Below are 22,926 nucleotides of genomic sequence, written 5' to 3' on the forward strand. Positions count from 1 at the left end.
CAGCCTTGACACTCTACTTGGTATTTATTAATAGAAACAATATATAAGTTAAATCACAAAAGAGGAGAAAACATAAATAAATTCTATCTTTCCACACTCTGCTACCTTGTAGCTGCTTCCCAGGTATTACATGAAGACGGAAGAGATAAACTATATTATAGTTACCGCCCAACACTTTCTCCATCAACCAACTCGGTATCCACAAAAGTAAGTTAGGGACAAAGACAAGATTTTGGAGCAAATTATACTTACTGTTAGAGAAATTTCTTTCTTTCTTTCACACCACACACACACACACACACACACACACACACAAAGAGAGAGAGAGAGAGAGAGAGAGAGAGAGAGAGAGAGAGAGAGAAGAGAGAGAAACATATGTGCATAGACATTATTAGGAATCAAAGAACCAGAAACTTATAAAACCAATTGAAAGAAGGATTGAAAATTCAAATTGCACATTAAGCTTTGTGAAACAATTCTGTAAATAGGAGTTTGATCTTACAAACACGGAATGCAATGGTTTAATTCTATGTGTCAACTTGACTTCATGCCCAAGTATCTGGTTAAACATTATTCTGGGTGTGTTTGTGAGGGTGTTTTTGGATGACGTTAACATTTGAATTAGTAAGCTGAGGAAAGCAGATTGTCTTCCTGGTGGCGATGGCTTTCACCCAATCTGTTACAGACTGAGTGGAACAGGAAGCTCCATAAGGGGAACTTTGACTCTGCCTCCCTTTCTCCTGCTTTCAGGCATGGACTTAAGACAATGACTTACTGCAGCAGTTCTCCTGTTTTTTAGGACTATAGATTTGCCCCCAGACCACCCATCAGTTGCCCTGGGTCTCCATCTCACCAAGCACATATACTAAGATGCTCTGGGTTTCACAGCCATAACTGTGAGCCCATTCCTTCAAGCCCCCATCTCCTTCCTATTCTTTACCCCTAAAAACACACTCCCATCAAGGGTTCTGTTTCTCCAAAGAACCCAGACAGGAACCAAAAAGGTCCTAGAATGTTAACATACTTTGAGGACTTTCTGGAATTGGGTCTCATTTGAATTTATTAAGTTATTTGTTCTAGCTGGCAATTCCCCCAACAATGGAGGAGTGTTCCACTTTCTCTACATCCTCACCAGCATCTGCTGTCACCTTAGTCATTCTGACTGGTGTGAGGTGGAATCTCCGGGATGTTTTGATTTGCATTTCCCCGATGACTAAGGATGTTGAACACTTCTTTAGGTACTTCTAGGCCATTTGATATTCCTCAGCTGTGAATTCTTTAGCTCTGCAGCCCATTTTTTTTTATATTGTAAAACATTTTCTTTTTTTTTTTTCGATTTTTTTTATTAACTTGAGTATTTCTTATATACATTTCAAGTGTTATTCCCTTTCCTGGTATCCGGGCAAACATCCCCCTCCCCCCTCCCCTTCCTTATGGGTGTTCCCCTCCCAACCCTCCCCCCATTGCCGCCCTCCCCCCATAGTCTAGTTCACTGGGGGTTCAGACTTAGCAGGACCCAGGGCTTCCCCTTCCACTGGTGCTCTTACTAGGATATGCATTGCTACCTATGAGGTCAGAGTCCAGGGTCAGTCCATGTATAGTCTTTGGGTAGGGGCTTAGTCCCTGGAAGCTCTGGTTGCTTGGCATTGTTGTACATATGGAGTCTCGAGCCCCTTCAAGCTCTTCCAGTTCTTTCTCTGATTCCTTCAACGGGGGACCTATTCTCAGTTCAGTGGTTTGCTGCTGGCATTCGCCTCTGTATTTGCTGTATTCTGGCTGTGTCTCTTAGGAGCGATCTACATCCGGCTCCTGTCGGTCTGCACTTCTTTGCTTCATCCATCTTGTCTAATTGGGTGGCTATATATGTATGGGCCACATGTGGGGCAGACTCTGAATGGGTGTTCCTTCAGTCTCTGTTTTAAACTTTGCCTCTCTCTTCCCTGCCAAGGGTATTCTTGTTCCCCTTTTAAAGAAGGAGTGAAGCATTCACATTTTGATCATCCGTCTTGAGTTTCATTTGCTCTAGGCATCTAGGGTAATTCAAGCATTTGGGCTAATAGCCACTTATCAATGAGTCTGCAGCCCATTTTTAAAAATCATTTGATTCTCTGGAATCTACCTTCTTGAGTTCTTTGTATATTTTGGATATTAGCCCTCGATCAGATGTAGGATTGGTAAAGTTCTTTTACCAATCTGTTGGTTGCCATTTTGTCCTAATGACAGTGTTCTTTGCCTTACAGAAACTTTGCAGTTTTATGAAGTCCCATTTGTTGATTCTTGATCTTAGAACATAAGCCATTTTAGTGTTTTGTTCAGGAAATTTTCCCTAGTGCCCATGTGCTCGAGACTCTTCCCCACTTTTTTTCTACTAGTTTGAGTGTATCTGGTTTTATATGGAGATCCTTGATCCACTTGGACTTGAGCTTTGTACAGGACAATAAGAATGCATTCTTCTACATGATGACTTCCAGTTGAACCAGCACCATTTGTTGAAAATGCTATCCTTTTTCCACTGAATGGTTTTATCTCATTTGTCAAAAATCAAGTGACCAAAGGTGTGTGGCTTCATTTCTGGGTCTTCAATTCTATTCCATTGATCTACCTGTCTGTCTCTGTACCAATACCATACAGTTTTTATCACTATTGCTCTGTAGTACAGCTTGAGGTCAGGGATGGTGATTCCCCCAGAAGTCCTTTGATTGTTGAGGACAGTTTCACTATCCTGGGTTTTTTGTTATTCCAAATGAATTGGCAAATTGCTCTTTCTAACTCTATGAAGAATTGAGTTGAAATTTTGATGGGAATTGTATTGAATCTATAGATTGCTTTTGGCAAGACGGCCATTTTTATTATATTAATCCTGCCAATCCATGAGCATGGGAGACCTTTCCATCTTCTGAGATCTTCTACAATTTCTTCCTCCAGAGACTTGAAGTTCTTGTCATACAGATCTTTCACTTGCTTGGTTAGAGTCACATGGAGGTATTTTGTATTATTTGTGACTATTGTGAAGGGTGCCATTTCCCTAAAATCTTTCTCAGCCTGTTTATCCTTTGAGTAGAGGGAGTCTAATAATTTCTTTGAGTTAACTTTATAACAAGCCACTTTGCTGAAGTTGTTTATTAGGTTTAGGAGTTCTCTGGTGGAATTTTTGGGGTCACATAATTATACTATCATATCATCTGCAAATAGTGATATTTTGACTTCTTCTTTCCAATTTGTATCCCTTTGACCTTTTTTTATTGTCTGATTGTTCTGCTAGGACTTCGAGTACTACATTGAATAGGTTGGGAGAGAGTGGGCATCCTTGTCTAGATTTTAGTGGGATTGCTTTAAGTTTCTCTCCATTTAATTTGATATATTTACACAATGGAGTACTACTCAGCTATTAAAAACAATGATTTCATTAAATTCATCGGCAAATGGATGGAACTAGAAAATATCATCCTGAGTGAGGTAACCCAATCACAAAAAAAAAAAAAAAAAAAAAAAAAGACATGGTATGCACTCACTGAAAAGTAGATAGTATCCCAAAAGCTCAGAATACCCAAGATACAATCCACAGGCCACATGAAGCTCAAGAAGAACAACAACCAAAGTGCAGATGCTTCTTCAGTCCTTCTTAGAAAGGGAAACAAAAATATTCACAGGAGGAAATATGGAGACAAAGTTTAAAGCAGAGACTGAAGGAAAGGCCATCCAGAGACTGCCCCACCTGGGGATCCAGCCCATATACATACAGCCACCAAACCCAGACAATATTGTTGATGCCAAGACGTGCATGCTGACAGAAGCCTGATATAGCTGTCTCCTGTGAGGTTCTGCCAGAGCATGACAAATACAGAGGCAGATGCTGGCAGCCAACCATTGAACTGAGAACGGGGTCCCCATTAGAGGAGTTAGAAAAGGATTAAAAGAACAACACCACCAACCAACCAGAGCTTCCAGGGACTAAACCACCATCCAAAGGGTACACATGGATAGACCTATGGCTCCAGCTGCATATGTAGCAGAGGTTGGCCTTGCTGGGCACCAATAAGAGGGATGGTGGGAAGGAATGGGTGGCTGGATGGGGGAACACTCTCATAGAAGAAGGGGGAGGGGGAGGGGATAGGAGGTTGTGGACAGGAAACTGAGAAAGGTGATGACATTTGAAATGTAAATTAGACCAGAAGTCCCACACCCGAGGATCCCGGCCCGCAGCAGCTCTCTGCCCCCAGACCCTGTGAGAGAGAGACCCAACCGCCTGGTCAGGTGGGCACTCCTGAGGCTGCAGAGCGGAAGAGACCACCAACACTGCTCACCCCTGCCCACATCCCTGGCCCAAGAGGAAACTGTATAAGGCCTCTGGGCTCCCGTGGGGGAGGGCCCAGGAGCGGCAGGAACCCTGTGCCTGAGACATCACCAGAACCTGAAGGAAACAGACCGGATAAACAGTTCTCTGCACCCAAATCCCGTGGGAGGGAGAGCTGAACCTTCAGAGAGGCAGACAAGCCTGGGAAACCAGAAGACACTGCTCTCTGCACACACATCTCGGACGCCAGAGGAAAAAGCCAAAGACCATCTGGAAACCTGGTGCACTGAAGCTCCCGGAAGGGGCGGCACAGGTCTTCCTGGTTGCTGCCGCTGCAGAGAGCCCCTGGGCAGCACCCCACGAGTGAACTCGAGCCTCGGGACCACAGGTAAGACCAACTTTTCTGCTGCAAGAAAGCTGCCTGGTGAACTCAAGACACAGGCCCACAGGAACAGCTGAAGACCTGTAGAGAGGAAAAACTACACGCCCGAAAGCAGAACACTCTGTCCCCATAACTGGCTGAAAGAGAGGAAAACAGGTCTACAGCACTCCTGACACACAGGCTTATAGGACAGTCTAGCCACTGTCAGAAATAGCAGAACAAAGTAACACTAGAGATAATCTGATGGCGAGAGGCAAGCGCAGGAACCCAAGCAACAGAAACCAAGACTACATGGCACCATCGGAACCCAATTCTCCCATCAAAACAAACATGGAATATCCAAACACACCAGAAAAGCAAGATCTAGTTTCAAAATCATTTTTGATCATGATGCTGGAGGACTTCAAGAAAGACGTGAAAAACTCCCTTAGAGAACAAGTAGAAGCCTACAGAGAGGAATCGCAAAAATGCCTGAAAGAATCGCAAAAATCCCTGAAAGAATTCCAGGAAAACATAAATAAACAAGTAGAAGCCCATAGAGAGGAGACACAAAAATCCCTGAAAGAATTCCAGGAAAACACAATCAAACAGTTGAAGGAATTAACAATGGAAATAGAAGCAATCAAGAAAGAACACATGGAAACAACCCTGGATATAGAAAACCAAAAGAAGAGACAAGGAGCTGTAGATACAAGCTTCACCAACAGAATACAAGAGATGGAAGAGAGAATCTCAGGAGCAGAAGATTCCATAGAAATCATTGACTCAACTGTCAAAGATAATGTAAAGCGGAAAAAGCTACTGGTCCAAAACATACAGGAAATCCAGGACTCAATGAGAAGATCAAACCTAAGGATAATAGGTATAGAAGAGAGTGAAGACTCCCAGCTCAAAGGACCAGTAAATATCTTCAACAAAATCATAGAAGAAAACTTCCCTAACGTAAAAAAAAGAGATACCCATAGACATACAAGAAGCCTACAGAACTCCAAATAGATTGGACCAGAAAAGAAACACCTCCCGTCACATAATTGTCAAAACACCAAACGCAAAAAATAAAGGAAGAATATTAAAAGCAGTAAGGGAAAAAGATCAAGTAACATATAAAGGGAGACCTATCAGAATCACACCAGACTTCTCGCAAGAAACTATGAAGGCCAGAAGATCCTGGACTGATGTCATACAGACCCTAAGATAACACAAATGCCAGCCCAGGTTACTGTATCCAGCAAAACTCTCAATTAACATTGATGGAGAAACCAAGATATTCCATGACAAAACCAAATTTACACAATATCTTTCTACAAATCCAGCACTACAAAGGATAATAAATGGTAAAGCCCAACATAAGGAGGCAAGCTATACCCTAGAAGAAGCAAGAAACTAATCGTCTTGGCAACAAAACAAAGAGAATGAAAGCACACAAACATAACCTCACATCCAAATATGAATATAACGGGAAGCAATAATCACTATTCCTTAATATCTCTCAATATCAATGGCCTCAACTCCCCAATAAAAAGACATAGATTAACAAACTGGATATGCAACGAGGACCGTGCATTCTGCTGCCTACAGGAAACACACCTCAGAGACAAAGACAGACACTACCTCAGAGTGAAAGGCTGGAAAACAACTTTCCAAGCAAATGGTCAGAAGAAGCAAGCTGGAGTAGCCATTCTAATATCAAATAAAATCAATTTCCAACTAAAAGTCATCAAAAAAGATAAGGAAGGACACTTCATATTCATCAAAGGAAAAATCCACCAAGATGAACTCCCAATCCTAAATATCTATGCCCCAAATACAAGGGCACCTACATACGTAAAAGAAACCTTACTAAAGCTCAAAACACACATTGCACCTCACACAATAATAGTGGGAGATTTCAACACCCCACTCTCATCAATGGACAGATCATGGAAACAGAAATTAAACAGAGATGTAGACAGACTAAGAGAAGTCATGAGCCAAATGGACTTAACGGATATTTATAGAACATTCTATCCTAAAGCAAAAGGATATACCTTCTTCTCAGCTCCTCATGGTACTTTCTCCAAAATTGACCATATAATTGGTCAAAAAACGGGCCTCAACAGGTACAGAAAGATAGAAATAATCCCATGCGTGCTATCGGACCACCACGGCCTAAAACTGGTCTTCAATAACAATAAGGGAAGAATGCCCACATATACGTGGAAATTGAACAATGCTCTACTCAATGATAACCTGGTCAAGGAAGAAATAAAGAAAGAAATTAAAAACTTTTTAGAATTTAATGAAAATGAAGATACAACATACCCAAACTTATGGGACACAATGAAAGCTGTGCTAAGAGGAAAACTCATAGCGCTGAGTGCCTGCAGAAAGAAACAGGAAAGAGCATATGTCAGCAGCGTGACAGCACACCTAAAAGCTCTAGAACAAAAAGAAGCAAATACACCCAGGAGGAGTAGAAGGCAGGAAATAATCAAACTCAGAGCTGAAATCAACCAAGTAGAAACAAAAAGGACCATAGAAAGAATCAACAGAACCAAAAGTTGGTTCTTTGAGAAAATCAACAAGATAGATAAACCCTTAGCCAGACTAACGAGAGGACACAGAGAGTGCGTCCAAATTAACAAAATCAGAAACGAAAAGGGAGACATAACTACAGATTCAGAGGAAATTCAAAAAATCATCAGATCTTACTATAAAAACCTATATTCAACAAAACTTGAAAATCTTCAGGAAATGGACAATTTCCTAGACAGATACCAGGTATCGAAGTTAAATCAGGAACAGATAAACCAGTTAAACAACCCCATAACTCCTAAGGAAATAGAAGCAGTCATTAAAGGTCTCCCAACCAAAAAGAGCCCAGGTCCAGACGGGTTTAGTGCAGAATTCTATCAAACCTTCATAGAAGACCTCATACCAATATTATCCAAACTATTCCACAAAATTGAAACAGATGGAGCCCTACCGAATTCCTTCTACGAAGCCACAATTACTCTTATACCTAAACCACACAAAGACACAACAAAGAAAGAGAACTTTAGACCAATTTCCCTTATGAATATCGACGCAAAAATACTCAATAAAATTCTGGCAAACCGAATTCAAGAGCACATCAAAACAATCATCCACCATGATCAAGTAGGCTTCATCCCAGGCATGCAGGGATGGTTTAATATACGGAAAACCATCAACGTGATCCATTATATAAACAAACTGAAAGAACAGAACCACATGATCATTTCATTAGATGCTGAGAAAGCATTTGACAAAATTCAACACCCCTTCATGATAAAAGTCCTGGAAAGAATAGGAATTCAAGGCCCATACCTAAACATAGTAAAAGCCATATACAGCAAACCAGTTGCTAACATTAAACTAAATGGAGAGAAACTTGAAGCAATCCCACTAAAATCAGGGACTAGACAAGGCTGCCCACTCTCTCCCTCCTTATTCAATATAGTTCTTGGAGTTCTAGCCAGAGCAATCAGACAACAAAAGGAGATCAAGGGGATACAGATCGGAAAAGAAGAGGTCAAAATATCACTATTTGCAGATGACATGATAGTATATTTAAGTGATCCCAAAAGTTCCACCAGAGAACTACTAAAGCTGATAAACAACTTCAGCAAAGTGGCTGGGTATAAAATTAACTCAAATAAATCAGTTGCCTTCCTCTATACAAAAGAGAAACAAGCCGAGAAAGAAATTAGGGAAACGACACCCTTCATAATAGACCCAAATAATATAAAGTACCTCGGTGTGACTTTAACCAAGCAAGTAAAAGATCTGTACAATAAGAACTTCAAGACACTGAGGAAAGAAATTGAAGAAGACCTCAGAAGATGGAAAGATCTCCCATGCTCATGGATTGGCAGGATTAATATAGTAAAAATGGCCATTTTACCAAAAGCGATCTACAGATTCAATGCAATCCCCATCAAAATACCAATCCAATTCTTCAAAGAGTTAGACAGAACAATTTGCAAATTCATCTGGAATAACAAAAAACCCAGGATAGCTAAAACTATCCTCAACAATAAAAGGACTTCAGTGGGAATCACTATCCCTGAACTCAAGCAGTATTACAGAGCAATAGTGATAAAAACTGCATGGTATTGGTACAGAGACGGACAGATAGACCAATGGAATAGAATTGAAGACCCAGAAATGAACCCACACACCTATGGTCACTTGATTTTTGACAAAGGAGCCAAAACCATCCAATGGAAAAAAGATAGCATTTTCAGCAAATGGTGCTGGTTCAACTGGAGGGCAACATGTAGAAGAATGCAGATCGATCCATCCTTATCACCCTGTACAAAGCTTAAGTCCAAGTGGATCAAGGACCTCCACATCAAACCAGACACACTCAAACTAATAGAAGAAAAACTAGGGAAGCATCTGGAACACATGGGCACTGGAAAAAATTTCCTGAACAAAACACCAATGGCTTATGCTCTAAGATCAAGAATCGACAAATGGGATCTCATAAAACTGCAAAGCTTCTGTAAGGCAAAGGACACTGTGGTTAGGACAAAACGGCAACCAACAGATTGGGAAAAGATCTTTACCAATCCTACAACAGATAGAGGCCTTATATCCAAAATATACAAAGAACTCAAGAAGTTAGACCGCAGGGAGACAAATAACCCTATTAAAAAATGGGGTTCAGAGCTAAACAAAGAATTCACAGCTGAGGAATGCCGAATGGCTGAGAAACACCTAAAGAAATGTTCAACATCTTTAGTCATAAGGGAAATGCAAATCAAAACAACCCTGAGATTTCACCTCACACCAGTGAGAATGGCTAAGATCAAAAACTCAGGTGACAGCAGATGCTGGTGAGGATGTTGAGAAAGAGGAACACTCCTCCATTGTTGGTGGGATTGCAGACTGGTACAACCATTCTGGAAATCAGTCTGGAGGTTCCTCAGAAAATTGGACATTGAACTGCCTGAGGATCCAGCTATACCTCTCTTGGGCATATACCCAAAAGATGCCTCAACATATAAAAGAGACACGTGCTCCACTATGTTCATTGCAGCCTTATTTATAATAGCCAGAAAATGGAAAGAACCCAGATGCCCTTCAACAGAGGAATGGATACAGAAAATGTGGTACATCTACACAATGGAATATTACTCAGCTATCAAAAACAACGAGTTTATGAAATTCGTAGGCAAATGGTTGGAACTGGAAAATATCATCCTGAGTGAGCTAACCCAATCACAGAAAGACATACATGGTATGCACTCATTGATAAGTGGCTATTAGCCCAAATGCTTGAATTACCCTATATCCCTAGAACAAACGAAACTCAAGACGGATGGTCAAAATGTGAATGCTTCACTCCTTCTTTAAATTAGGAAAAAGAATACCCTAGCTGGGAAGAGAGAGGCAAAGATTAAAACAGAGACTGAAGGAACACCCGTTCAGAGCCTGCCCCACATGTGGCCCATACATATACAGCCACCCAATTAGACAAGATGGATGAAGCAAAGAAGTGCAGACCGACAGGAGCCGGATGTAGATCGCTCCTGAGAGACACAGCCAGAATACAGCAAATACAGAGGCGAATGCCAGCAGCAAACCACTGAACTGAGAATAGGTCCCCCGTTGAAGGAATCAGAGAAAGAACTGGAAGAGCTTGAAGGGGCTCGAGACCCCAAAAGTACAACAATGCCAAGCAACCAGAGCTTCCAGGGACTAAGCCACTACCTAAAGACTATACATGGACTGACCCTGAACTCTGACCTCATAGGTAGCAATGAATATCCTAGTAAGAGCACCAGTGGAAGGGGAAGCCCTGGGTCCTGCTAAGTCTGAACCCCCAGTGAACTAGACTATGGGGGGAGGGCGGCAATGGGGGGAGGGTTGGGAGGGGAACACCCATAAGGAAGGGGAGGGGGGATGGGGATGTTTGCCCGGAAACCGGGAAAGGGAATAACACTTGAAATGTATATAAGAAATACTCAAGTTAATAAAAAAAAAAATCCTAAAAAAAAAAAAAATTAAAAAGAACATCACTTTTTCTAAAGCAGTCAAGGCAATGCTTGAAGTTAATTTACTACTTATACCTAATTCCTATTTTGCTGATCATCAGTGGGTATAAACACTGCCTCAAAGAAGTAACACATATTGCATTCTTTGGAAATGCAAAAATTGTTCTTGATACTTTAATACCCAGAAAGTTGAATTCACAGATCCACCACAGGGAAAACAAAACAAACTATAGTAGAGTTGAAGATAGAAGAGAAATTATTTTGTAGTCTCTTTCAGGACCCACACGTTCTTTTGTCTATGTTTGACATGAATGTCATAACTCATGTTTGACAGATGTAATAAAATTGAAGTTTTCTCAAAAAAAAAAGAAATGTAAATTAAATATATCCAATAAACAGAACTCAAAAAAGTCATTTATTGCTCTATTTCCATTAATAGAGTACTAATCATCTGTGATGTGATCCAGCAATGGAAATACAGTAATATCTTCACTAGTCCTAAAAAAGAAGCAAGGTCAAATGTGGCAGTTTGGATACATTATAGCATGCTCAGAAAACTGGCAAAGTTATGGAGCTTGATGTCACTGGACACTGCAGATAATTTCTCTATCAAGAAAATTTTGGCCTGCTTCTTGGTCCAGTAAAGGTGAAATTACCATGTGTTCTGATATACTGTTCATTTAGTGGTGACAGGGACAGAATAGGCCCTGAAAGAGGACACCAAAGTTGTGTTCCCTATTCCTGTTGCATTGTCCTCTCTCTAATAGCATAGACCTATAGTCTCATAAATGGCACCCTATAACCAACAGAAAACAAGATGCAGGCACAAGGGAAACTGGATAATTTTAGCTGTAATCCCTTTCTTATTACATGCCAGATAGCAACTGAGAAAAGAAAGACCTTTGAGCAGTGCACATGATGGTTCATTTCATTTGTAGATAGAAATGTCCAGAAATGGAGAGGAAGTACAAATACTGCCTCTCACGAACATTCTTTACATACAAACTAAAAGGAGTCTCTCCTCTCACAAATCTGTTGGTCATTAAGTTCCCATCATTATGTGTCATTAATAGATTAGAATCAGGCATATTTGAAGTACAGCTACTTCAAATAGAGCAGGTTTTCATCATAAGCTAGCTGGTATAACAAAATAAAGCATCCCAGTTTAAATGGTTTTAATCAATGAGAATTTCTCTCATCAAAACTCATCAAAACCCTGTGGCAGGAGGGATTGTGGGGGGTCTTCATTTATCTCTTATCATTTAAAGACAAAAATGTCTTCCCAAAGATGAAGAGACAAGAAAAGGAAAAAGAGTTGCAAAGACATTTTTTTATACAACAGACCAGGATTATAGCCACACTTATAGTCAATCTACTCATTTTTATCTATATTTCATGTCTAGAAATATGCTTTATACCTTCACACAACTGAAAAGCAGATGGAATGTAGCTGCAAATAAAGGAGTAGGGGAAAAGGTAGAGTAGTGGAAGACAAAAAAGAATGGGAGAAAGGAATGAGAAGCTAGACAATACAATAAACCAAACTGATCCCTAAACTCTACTGTAGAAAGAGAAGATGATAAGGAAAAGGCATAACATCATAGCAGCTAGTAATTAATACTACAGATATATGCTGAAGAGAATCCAGAAATGTATTCATTTGAAGAACCACCTCCTACACACACACACACACATGCACACACACACACACACACACACACACACACACACACACTGATATATACCAAATTTTAACATCTCATGGAGTTGATTAAGATGTAGCATTTTTTCTTTTAGTTGCACTGAAAACAAATACATGCTACTGATTTTCTTAGTGTACTTATGCTATTGTAATAAAATATACACTTGATGACTTGTACTTTACTTTTCAAGAGTGCTAGATACTGCATATGCAAGATCAAGGCATCAGGAAACTCTAGTGAGGCCGCATTCCTTGGTTCACTGTAGTTCACATGGTAGACGTGCCTTTGCAGAGGACAAGTTCTCTCTTCCAACACTCACATGGCAGATAACAGCTGACTATAATTCCACTTCCAAAGGATCAGATGTCCTTTTCTGGCCTCTGTAGGCAACTGACAAAACACTTGTACACACAAAATAAACAACATTTTGAAAATATGTTGTCTTAGCTTTTCTATTGCTGTGATAAAACACAAAGTTCAAAAGCAACTCAAGGAAGAAATGGTTTACTTCACCTTACTGTTCCTCATATCACAGTGCATCACTGAAGGAAACTGGGGACAGGAACTCAAGGCAGGGACCTAGAGGCAGGAACTGATACAGGAATTATAGAAGAATGCTGCTTGATGGCTGGCTTTTTCTTCATGGCTTACTTTCTCTGATTTCTTATAGCACTCAGGACCACCATCCCAGGGGTAGCATTGCCCAGAGTGAGCTGGGCCCTCCCACATCAGTAATCAAGATAGATAGATAGATAGATAGATAGATAGATAGATAGATAGATAGATAGAATATATATACATATATGTATATATTCATTTGATGGAAGATATGTGAGGATGGAAAGATGTCTAAATCTTGAAAAGCCTCTCCCATGTCTGTTAAAGTCTGTTGACTTTCTGTGGCCTTTCAGCTTAGTCTTACCTCTTCAGCTGTTGATTTTAATCATGGCAAAAAAGAAGTTGGTATTAAAAATATAATGTTTTAGCCAGTTACACTACTGACCCAGAAAGTCTAGAGCATGGGACTGGTGATCAGAACATATAAACGAGCCAGTTCTGTTCTCTGCAATAGTCAGGTACAATCAAGCACTATGTCCCATTCCAATCCTTTGTTTCACATTCTTCCAGTTTGTTCTTTGGCATTTTCACACACACACACACACACACACACACACACACACACACACACACACACACATATATATATATATATATATAATGCATGCTGATTACTCTCTCTATCCCCTCACCCTTTCTTATCAGTAAGTAGTATACAAGTATTGAAAACTACTCCTCTTCTCCCTGAGTATACCAGAAGTGAATAGTTCAGCATTGAGGGGAAGGCCCCCTCCATCCACATCTGTTGATAGGCCTGTTCTCCTGCAGAACTTGGTGTGGGTATCTGCATCTACTCTGAGTTTTCATCTGTAATGATTGTATCTTGTCCAGAAGGCACATCACTATCATCTTTCAATGACTCATATTCTTTCTGTTCTTTCTCTACAGTGTCTTAGAGCCTTAGAAAGAACCATGTAAGTGTCTTGTTTAGTGCTAAGCACTCACCCATCACTTATTCTCAGCACCGAGGACAGCCAAGTGTCTCTACATTCACCCCTGCTGAAGAAAAAGAAATGGTTCTTTGATTAAGGCTAAAGATATCATTTGTCTGTAGGCATAAACATAAATATTTAGAAGACAGCTTCATGCTATGTCAACTGAGGTAAATAATAATATTCACTGTCATCTACAGGATCTAGGTAGTGGCACACACTAGTAGGATATACTAAAGAGGTGGAGGCAGGAGGATCACACTTTAGTCTTACAATGCATTTTTAGGGCTATGGTCTTTTTCTTGGTTCCTCTGTTTTGGAGGAGGTCTCATGTCCAAAAGACTTCTTATATTAAAGGCTCAGCCTGGAGGCAATTAAAATATGACTGGGTCAAAATGATGATAAAGATAGCAGTGGATGAACCATTGAGTTAGTTAATAGCTAAGCTTACTTTTAAGAGATCAGACTCATTCACAGAATAGGCCCTGGGGAAATGCCTGAGAAGTGTATAACTTGTTTCCAGACCTTTCTGCTCTCTTTGATTCCTATGTAGTATGAAATGAACCATTTGCCTTGTCACATGCTCCCCACTGTGACAGCCCATGTGCAATATAAGTAACTACTTTTGGCCTGAGGATTCTGAATCCATGAACTAACATAAATGGCCACTCCATTAAACTATCCCAGGCATTGTGTTGTGACTATGAAAAGTTGTCACATACAAAGCTTTACACAGCAATATTTACTCTGAACTGTACAGCTTACTTCTTTGAGAAGTCAGTCTTGTACCTCGTTAGGTAGGTCTACAGGGACCATCTGAATGTTGGTAATTACCCACTGAAAACTTAGATTACCTAGTAAATACACAGATCAAAAATACAAATCAAGGCCATTACCTGACATCCATTTACCAGAGCTACATTGTACCATGAATTGCGCTGGGGGCTTGAGACTATAATTTCTTATAAAAATGATAACAGACTTCACATAGCTCACTGTTTACAGAAAGAACACAAGAAGTGGCAGTAATGCAATTTTATTTATGCAAAGTAAATGTGTAACAATGGGTTAGGGGAAAGACTGGGGTATAGTGAGCGTGTCTTTCAGTCTACTATTAGAAGTGTATGGAGTATAGGATTTTTATAATCCTTACCATAAGGAATACTTTAGCTAAATTAATATTCAGAGGATGAACTGAGTTCATTGCCTTTCTGTCTTAACATTCAATGTAAAGGGTGATTATATGAAGAATTATGAAAAGATATGTCTTAGTCCCAGAAGAATTAGGAAAGAAAGGGAGATAGGAGTCAGGGAGTGGAGACCAATGTAGCTTGGCTCATTCTGGCACTTCTGTAAGCCTTTTAACCCATGTGTCTAGAAATCAAGGAAGATACATTCTATGACATCTAATGTTCTTTCCATGTCCGATGACTTCTGACAGGTTTTCCTGGTGCTGAGCAGGTGATGCCCACAGAAGGGCACATGTCTACCCTGTGCAGAAAATGTGAGTGTGACTGTTTCTATGTCTACAAGCCTGTTCTACAGCTTCATCATCTGGCAAGAGTCTTTGCTCTCCAACCTGCTTTACCTACGTTCACTATGGGAAGAGTCAATGCTGTTGAAATACAGATAGCATGAATGCATTAAGCCTTTGATATCAGTTACTTATGAAAAGAAGTTAATGAGCATGCTATAAAATCACAGGCTAAGATACAAATGTCTGGTTCAACTGTGTCACTGCCTTCTGGTGTGACTGACCACAAACCATATGTCATGTTAGTGAAATCTATTCGGACAGCATATTAAAAGGAATTCTGATGATCTATCACCACAGATTGAATATTTAAATTCAAAATTATCATCGTATATCCCATTTCAGTTCTGATGAAGGTTCACATTAGATGCTGGACTATTATACAAGACACCCATGATTATAATGGTTAACAAAAAGTCCAAAACCTTAGTCTTCCTTCCTACAACATTTCTTATTTCCCACATAGATTGAACCATACTTTTAAATTTATTGCTACTGTCTTACAAAACTTTTCCTAATAAACTGAGTACCAAAACATTTCTGTGAGATACGTTTGCAGAGATGTTTATATATAATGTTTATATAAAATTAAATTAATGTTATATAAAATTAAAATAGTAAAATAAACCCAATTGCTAAGTTCTAAGATTAAAAAAAACTGTGTGTAATTGTGCAAGTCTGTGTGACTTTATCTTTACCAGGTTCACATGGGAGTCCATAGCAGCCAGAAGAGGACATTGGGTCTCCTGGAACAAGGGATACAAGTGGTTGTGAGCTGCCACGTGGACACTGGAAACTAAGGCTGGTCCTCTGAAAGAGCAGCAAGTACTTGTAACGCCTGACTCACCTCTCCAGCCCTCAAAATAGATGATAAATTCTATATTTTAGAGTCGGACCGAAAACATTAAGATCTATATAAATAGAGAATGGAAAGTCTGGACATTTGTCTAGCTGTCCTAATTTAATTTATATGTAAAAATGAAATATTGTAATTTGGCAGTTGGGTGAAAGAAGACATTTAAGTTCATGACCCAGCAATGCCCTGATCTGATGATTGCATAGTGAGTTTCATTATGCCTTTTTATGGTCTTTTAAAACATACCACATAATGGAATGTTTTTACACGTTAATTTTAAATGACTGATCGATTTACTCCAGAACATTTTTATGATATGCTGCACAACCTAGTAGATTAAATTCCTGATTCTCACTTTAACATGGCCAGCTGCCAAAGAATGTACTTGGAGATGGAAGAAAAATTGTTTTAGAAAATGTATAATATTAAAGGGAAAAGGGTGAAATGTAGGAAAATGAAATAGAATAGTTTACCTAGTAAAACCTAAAATGGTCAAGACTAAATTATTGCCCACTGCATGTATTGATATATCTTAACATCTGGCCCTACCACCAGTTTAGTGGCAAAGCATCTAAACCTTAAGAAGGAAATGGAGGAAGACAGAAGAGAAGGAGAAGGAGAAACATGAAGAAGGAGGAGGGAGTTGAAGTCAAGGGAGGGGGAGGAGAAGGACAGAGAGGAAGAGAGGAACAGAAGAATGAGGATCAGGGATATGGGAAGGAGAGAAAGGGAGATCAGGGGTTTATTTCTGTTTTTTTTTAATTTCTTAGCCTTGTGTACTGGTTTGGCTCTGTTGTTGCTGCACCTGTTGTGATAAAATACTGATAAAAATAGCTTGGGGGGATTTATTTCCCCTTACAGGTTAGAGGCTATTATCTAGGGCAGCCAATGTTAGAACTTAAGGCAGGAACTGAAGCAGAAACCATGGAGGAATGCTGTTTCCTGCCTTGCTCCCTCTGGCTTGCCAGCTACTTTTCTCATACAGCCTAGAACTACCTGTCTAGGAATGGTACCATCAACAATGGGCTGTCCCATCCTACATCAATCATTAATCAACAAATATCCCCCTCAGACTTGCCTAGCGGCCACTCAGATAAGACAATTCTTCAGAGGTTCCCTTTTCCCAAGTGACTCTGGGAAAGTTGATAGAATTGAACCAGCACACCTTGGACTCAGACAATAAAAGAAAAGAGTTGCTATGAAAAGGAAAGCCCACATATATTTTAGGGAAAGCTAAAACATTAAAACCTGGCTGGAGAACAATCAGCTTAGGTCATCATGGGAGGGAAACCTGCTCAACAACTCAAGTGAAAACAAGTTTAGAGTCTATTCCCCGGTTTTCAGGTACTCTGAGGAACCAGCAAGACTTCATGATTCCTTAGAGGCTCCCTGATACACAAGCAGAAAACCAGATGCAATGAGGTGCCATGAGGACACTGTTGGCACTCCTGGAACAGCTGAAACCATCAGTTCTCCAATCCATGTTTTGCTGCTCAGAGACTGCAGTTCCCTTGCATTATAATGGGAATAACATGTAATTGGAATTGAGTCTTATACATGGTTGAGTTACATTTATCTTTGGGTAGAGGTTGAAGGAGTTGTTTAAAAGTATTTGTGAATGGAACAAGAATGAGATCCTACAGATAACACTGGGCTTGTTTTTCTAAAGGAGACTGTGTTGGTCTGCATACTTAACACATTTTCTAGAAACAGTTCATAGCCACTGATTCACCACATACATTAGTCGACATAGTGAATCAGACATTTCTCCTAATTGTGTGTGTGTGTGTGTGTGTGTGTGTGTGTGTGTGTGTGTGTGTGTGTGTGTGTTCTTATGCCCATCTAGAAAATGTTTAAGCCAGATTGTGGCCTAAATGTTTCATGCATATTATTTACTTCCTTACCATTGTGGGGAAATCATGAGGTTAAGATTCCCAGTGACCTAATTTGGGTTGGGGACGATAATCTTCAACTATTATTATTCAACCCACCATTTAACTTCATTGATGGATCAATAAATTGGCACATGGGAAAAGGTTGAGTTGGACTCTATAGAAATACTTGGTGGCAGAATTCGACCTACATTTAAAGACATAGCAAAATATAACATGTCTATCCATGGATTTTCCATGGATAGGCAAAGTCTATGTTGTAGATGTCAGAGCTAATGTAATGTCTAAGCCAGAAAACATTTGCTTTGTTAAAGTGACTGATGCAAAACTGAAAAGAAATAGTTGTCAACCTGGCAGGACTCAACCCCAGGCTATAAGCACAAGAGAAATAATCTGAAGTCCTCTTCAGAAGGGGAGGAAAGTACAGTGACAGCTAAGGGAAAGGACCAGAGGGATATCATATGAGGTAAGAACAATGCATAAGTCCAGACAGACTAAGGTAGAGAAATAGCTCCAGAAATGTAGAACATGATTACAGCATACTCTGCCCAGTACATTCTTGTCTTGAAAATGGAAGGGAACTGGCAACACAAGGGAAGAGCCATGCCATACCGTGTCACAGTGAGAGTGAAGACAAACCAAGAAAGGGTAGCACCCTCCTGTTTCAGCTCCAAGGACAGTAGCTTTAACACTCACATTCTTAGCATAATGAGAAGTCCTTGTTGTCAGCATTGATGGATTCAGCATCAACTGTAGAACTGGAAAGGATGCATATCTGAGAAGATATTCTCAAAGCAGATTATCAGGGAGGAAAACCATCTTAGATATGGGTGGTATCATGCCATGGGCTGAGGGCCTAGACAGAAGAAATTGGGGAAGAAAACCAGCAGAGCACTGACAAACTGTCTGACTCCTGGCTTGTCACGATGTGCTTTCTCCCTCAGGCCTTCCCCACCCTAATGTACTGACCCCTACAAAACTATGGGCCAAAATTAATCTTCCCTCACTGACGATGTTCTGTCAGGAGTTTCATAACCATGATGGGAAGATTGCTCTGTGCTCTACCAGAACTATAAGCTGAAGATGGTGATCTAAGCATCTAGATAACTTCAGCCTTGCATCAGACAACAGAGTTTTCCTAATCAAGAACAGCAAAGACAAGGGTCCAAAGCAAAAGGTCAAAAGGTACCTTAAGACAGTCCTCCGCTTTGGCAGGGGCATGCCTTCAGAAAAAGATAAAATAAATCTGAGACTTTTCAACAACCAAGTGACTCAAAGCATGGAGGAAATGGATGAGCTCCAAAGGCTTTAAGGCTTTGGAGTGGGAGCAGGTCAGAGCAGGACACTGGCTCTTTTCTATCTGCTCCGAAGAATTAATCAAAACAGTTTAAGGAAAATGTGCTAAAGAAACAGGATTTGAAACTAAGTGCAGCTCAACTTATAAGACAAAAATTGCAAATCCTGACTCCTTTCCTATTAACTGTTTTTTCTGTATTCCTCAGGTCTTTTTCCTTGTGACTGTAAATACAAATACTGTAGGTAGGACCACTCCCACAGTATGGTCTACATTTCCTCTGAATGAGCTTTTCTCATGGTAAAGCCATAGTGAAATGGCTGGAACTTTCTCTGAAACAAACCATAATAATTTGGGAAACTAAGAATTTTTTTTAACTTATGTGACTTTTTTCCCTATGGGTCAGGGCTTTCAAGACCACTGCTTTAAAATAACCCTAGAACAACTGTCATTATTACAAATTTACTTGGATTTTAAGTCATTACTCTTTGTACTTGGCTCCATTTTTAAATAAAAAAAAGATAAATTTAAAAGGAATAAAAACAAAATGGAGAACTGATAATTGTTGCATGACCTGCAAGTTACTCATCAAGGCTGCAGTTTGGAAAGGGTTATGGCTCCTTCAGGAGTCTTGGATTAAAGGTTTGGATCTTAGTTAGGTTTTACTGTGGTGAAAAGACACCATGACCAAAGCAACTCTTTTTTTAATTGGATATTTTATTTATTTGCATTTAAAATGTTATCCCTTTTCCCAGTTTCCCCTCTGCAGCCCCCTATCCCATCCCCCACCCCCCTGCTTCTATGAGCGTGCTCCCCAACCCACCCACCCACTCTTGCCTCACCGCACTGGCATTCCCCTACACTGGGGCATCAAGCCTTCACAGACCAAGGGACTCTCTTCCAATTGTTTCCAGAGGCCATCCTCTGCTATATATGCAACTGGAGCCATGGGTCTATCCATGTGTATACCCTTTGGATGGTGGTTTAGTCCCTGGGAGCTCTGTAGGTTCTGGATGGTTGATATTGCTGTTGTTCCTATGGGGTTGCAAACCCCTTCAGCTCCTTCAGTCCTTTCCCTATCTCCTCCTTTGGGGTCCCCATGCTCAGTCCAATGGTTGGCTGTGAACATCTGCCTCTGTATTTGTCAGGTTCTGGCCAAGCCTATCAGGAGACAGCTATATCAGGCTCCTATCAGCAAGCATTTCTTGGCATCTTCAATAGTGTGTGGGTTTGGTGTCTGTATATGGGATGGACCCCTAGGTGGGGCAGTCTCTGGATGGCCATTCCTTCAGTACTACTAAGCTATTAAAAACAATAACTTCATGCAATTCACAGGTAAATGGATCAAACTAAAAAATATCATCTTGGGTGAGGTAACCCATTCACAAAAGAGCACACATGGAATGTACTCATTGCTAAGTGGATATTAGGCTAAAAGCTCAGAATACCCATGATACAACTCACAGACCATATGAGCTCAAGAAGAAGGAAGACCAAAGTATGGATGTTTCAGTCCTTCTTAGAAGGGGGAACAAAATACTCACAGGAGGTAGAGAATGAGAGGACTTGGGAGGAACAGAGGCTGGGGAGGAGAAAAGGGGGCAGAATTAGGTATGGGAGGAGACAGGGATGATATACAAAGAGTTAAGAAATTGAACAGAGGAGTGTAGCAATGGGAGATGGGGAACTGGGGATAGCACAAGCAGATGCCAGGAAAACAAGAGGCTCTCAGGACCCAACAGGGATGACATTATCTGAAATGTCCAACAAAGGGCAGGGAGAACCTGTAGAGAACATATCCAGAGGTTAGGCAAGGCCCCTGTTTGGGGGACAGGGCCACCCACTCATCTTCAAATTTTTAACCAAGTATTGTTCCTATCTAAAAGAAATATAGGGAGAAAGCATGGAGCAGAGACTCAAGGCAACTCTTATAAGGACATTTAATTGGGGCTGACTTACAGAATCAGAGGTTCAGTCTGTTATCATCAAGGCAGAAACATGGCAGCATCCAGGAAGTCATGGTATAGGCAGAGCTCAGAGTTCTACATCTTCATCTGAAGGCTGCTAGTAGAATACTGGCTTCCAGGCAGCTACGTGAGAGTTTTAAAGCCCACACCCACAGAGACACACCTACTTCAACAAGGCCGCACCTATTCCAACAGGTCACACATTCTAATAGTGCTACTCCCTGGGCCAAAAATATACAAACCATCAGTGTGTGAAATGCACCAACAGGCTCATGTTTTGAAGCTTGGTCCTTAGCTGGTGATGCCAGTTTTGGAAGTGGGGCCTGGATTGAGGAAGTAGCTCACTGAGGGAGGGTCTTTGGGGGTTTGCTATCTCTATTCACTTCCTGTTGTCCTCTTTGCATGTAGGAAGGGACCCACTTCTGCCATGCTCTGCTGCTACCATGATGCATGAGACCAAGTGCACATAAACATGAACCAGGAGCCAAAGTAAATATTTCTTCTTCATTTCATTTTGGTCAAGCATTTTTGAACACATTAACACAAAGGTGACTAATGTACCATGAAGTCTCCTTTTGGCTGAGATGGGGCCTGGCTCTTACTATATGGAATATACTTTTTCCCTTTTATTGAAAATAGATTCTTTCCTTATAGAATATATTCTGATTATAGTTTCTTCCCCCTCTACTCCTCCCATTCTTCCCCTTTCCCCATCCCTCCAGATCCACTCCCTTTCTTTCCCTCATTAGAGAAGAACAGGCTTCTAAGAGATAACAACCAAACATGACAAAATAAAAATAGAATAAGATGAAGGCATCTTTTTAATATTTACAACCTAAAAATGGAAAAGTCATTTCCATTTTGGGGGAGTTTAAAATTTTACAAACAAAATTTTTCAAGATGAATAAGGTAAGAAATGTAATTGTCTAAAATAACTAAGCAAGTTGCTCCTTTGTACCTTCATCTCTTCAGCTGACTTTTTTCCACACAAGTTACTTCTGGGAAAGGTTAAAGAGGTTAATCCCTGTCTTTGACTTTAAAGGGGGCTATGTAGCTTATGTAACTGACTCACAGCAAACCCAGTAACACACAGTGAATGATGCTGTTCTTTGTGGCAGCTTGCAGAGTGCTCAATATAATAGAATTAAAAATTAATACTCTCTAGTCAGGTTGCTTAAGGTCAATTTATCTTATTCTCTGGGGGAGAGAATTAAAAGAAAAGGAAGAACATAATAGAAAGTTATATTTTTAAAATGACTGGACTTCTTCCAATCTGAAAATCAGATTATTTTAAACAGAAATTCCTATTACCATGATGGTATAGTGAGAAACCATGACTTGTTTGGCTTCCACATCCACCCACCCCTGCTCCAGATGTTTATGGGAAGGATGTAGTTCTGTATTTTCCCACTGAATTCTACTCTACAGAACCTTACGGTGAAGGAAGGAGAC

General features: G+C 40.3%; 1 long non-coding RNA gene across 1 annotated transcript in view; it reads left to right on the forward strand.

The window, feature by feature from the left end:
- Window positions 1–16,824, forward strand: part of LOC134485896 (uncharacterized) — a 56,168-nt gene extending 39,344 nt beyond the window's left edge. Inside the window, exons 2-3 of the long non-coding RNA XR_010064222.1 lie at window positions 15,373–15,435; window positions 16,167–16,824. This is a non-coding gene — a long non-coding RNA (uncharacterized LOC134485896). The remainder of the gene's footprint in view (window positions 1–15,372; window positions 15,436–16,166) is intronic.
- Window positions 16,825–22,926: the final 6,102 nt, after the last annotated feature.

The sequence above is a fragment of the Rattus norvegicus genome, chromosome 2 (assembly GCF_036323735.1).
Source record: "Rattus norvegicus strain BN/NHsdMcwi chromosome 2, GRCr8, whole genome shotgun sequence".
Classification (NCBI taxonomy): Eukaryota; Metazoa; Chordata; class Mammalia; order Rodentia; family Muridae; genus Rattus; species Rattus norvegicus.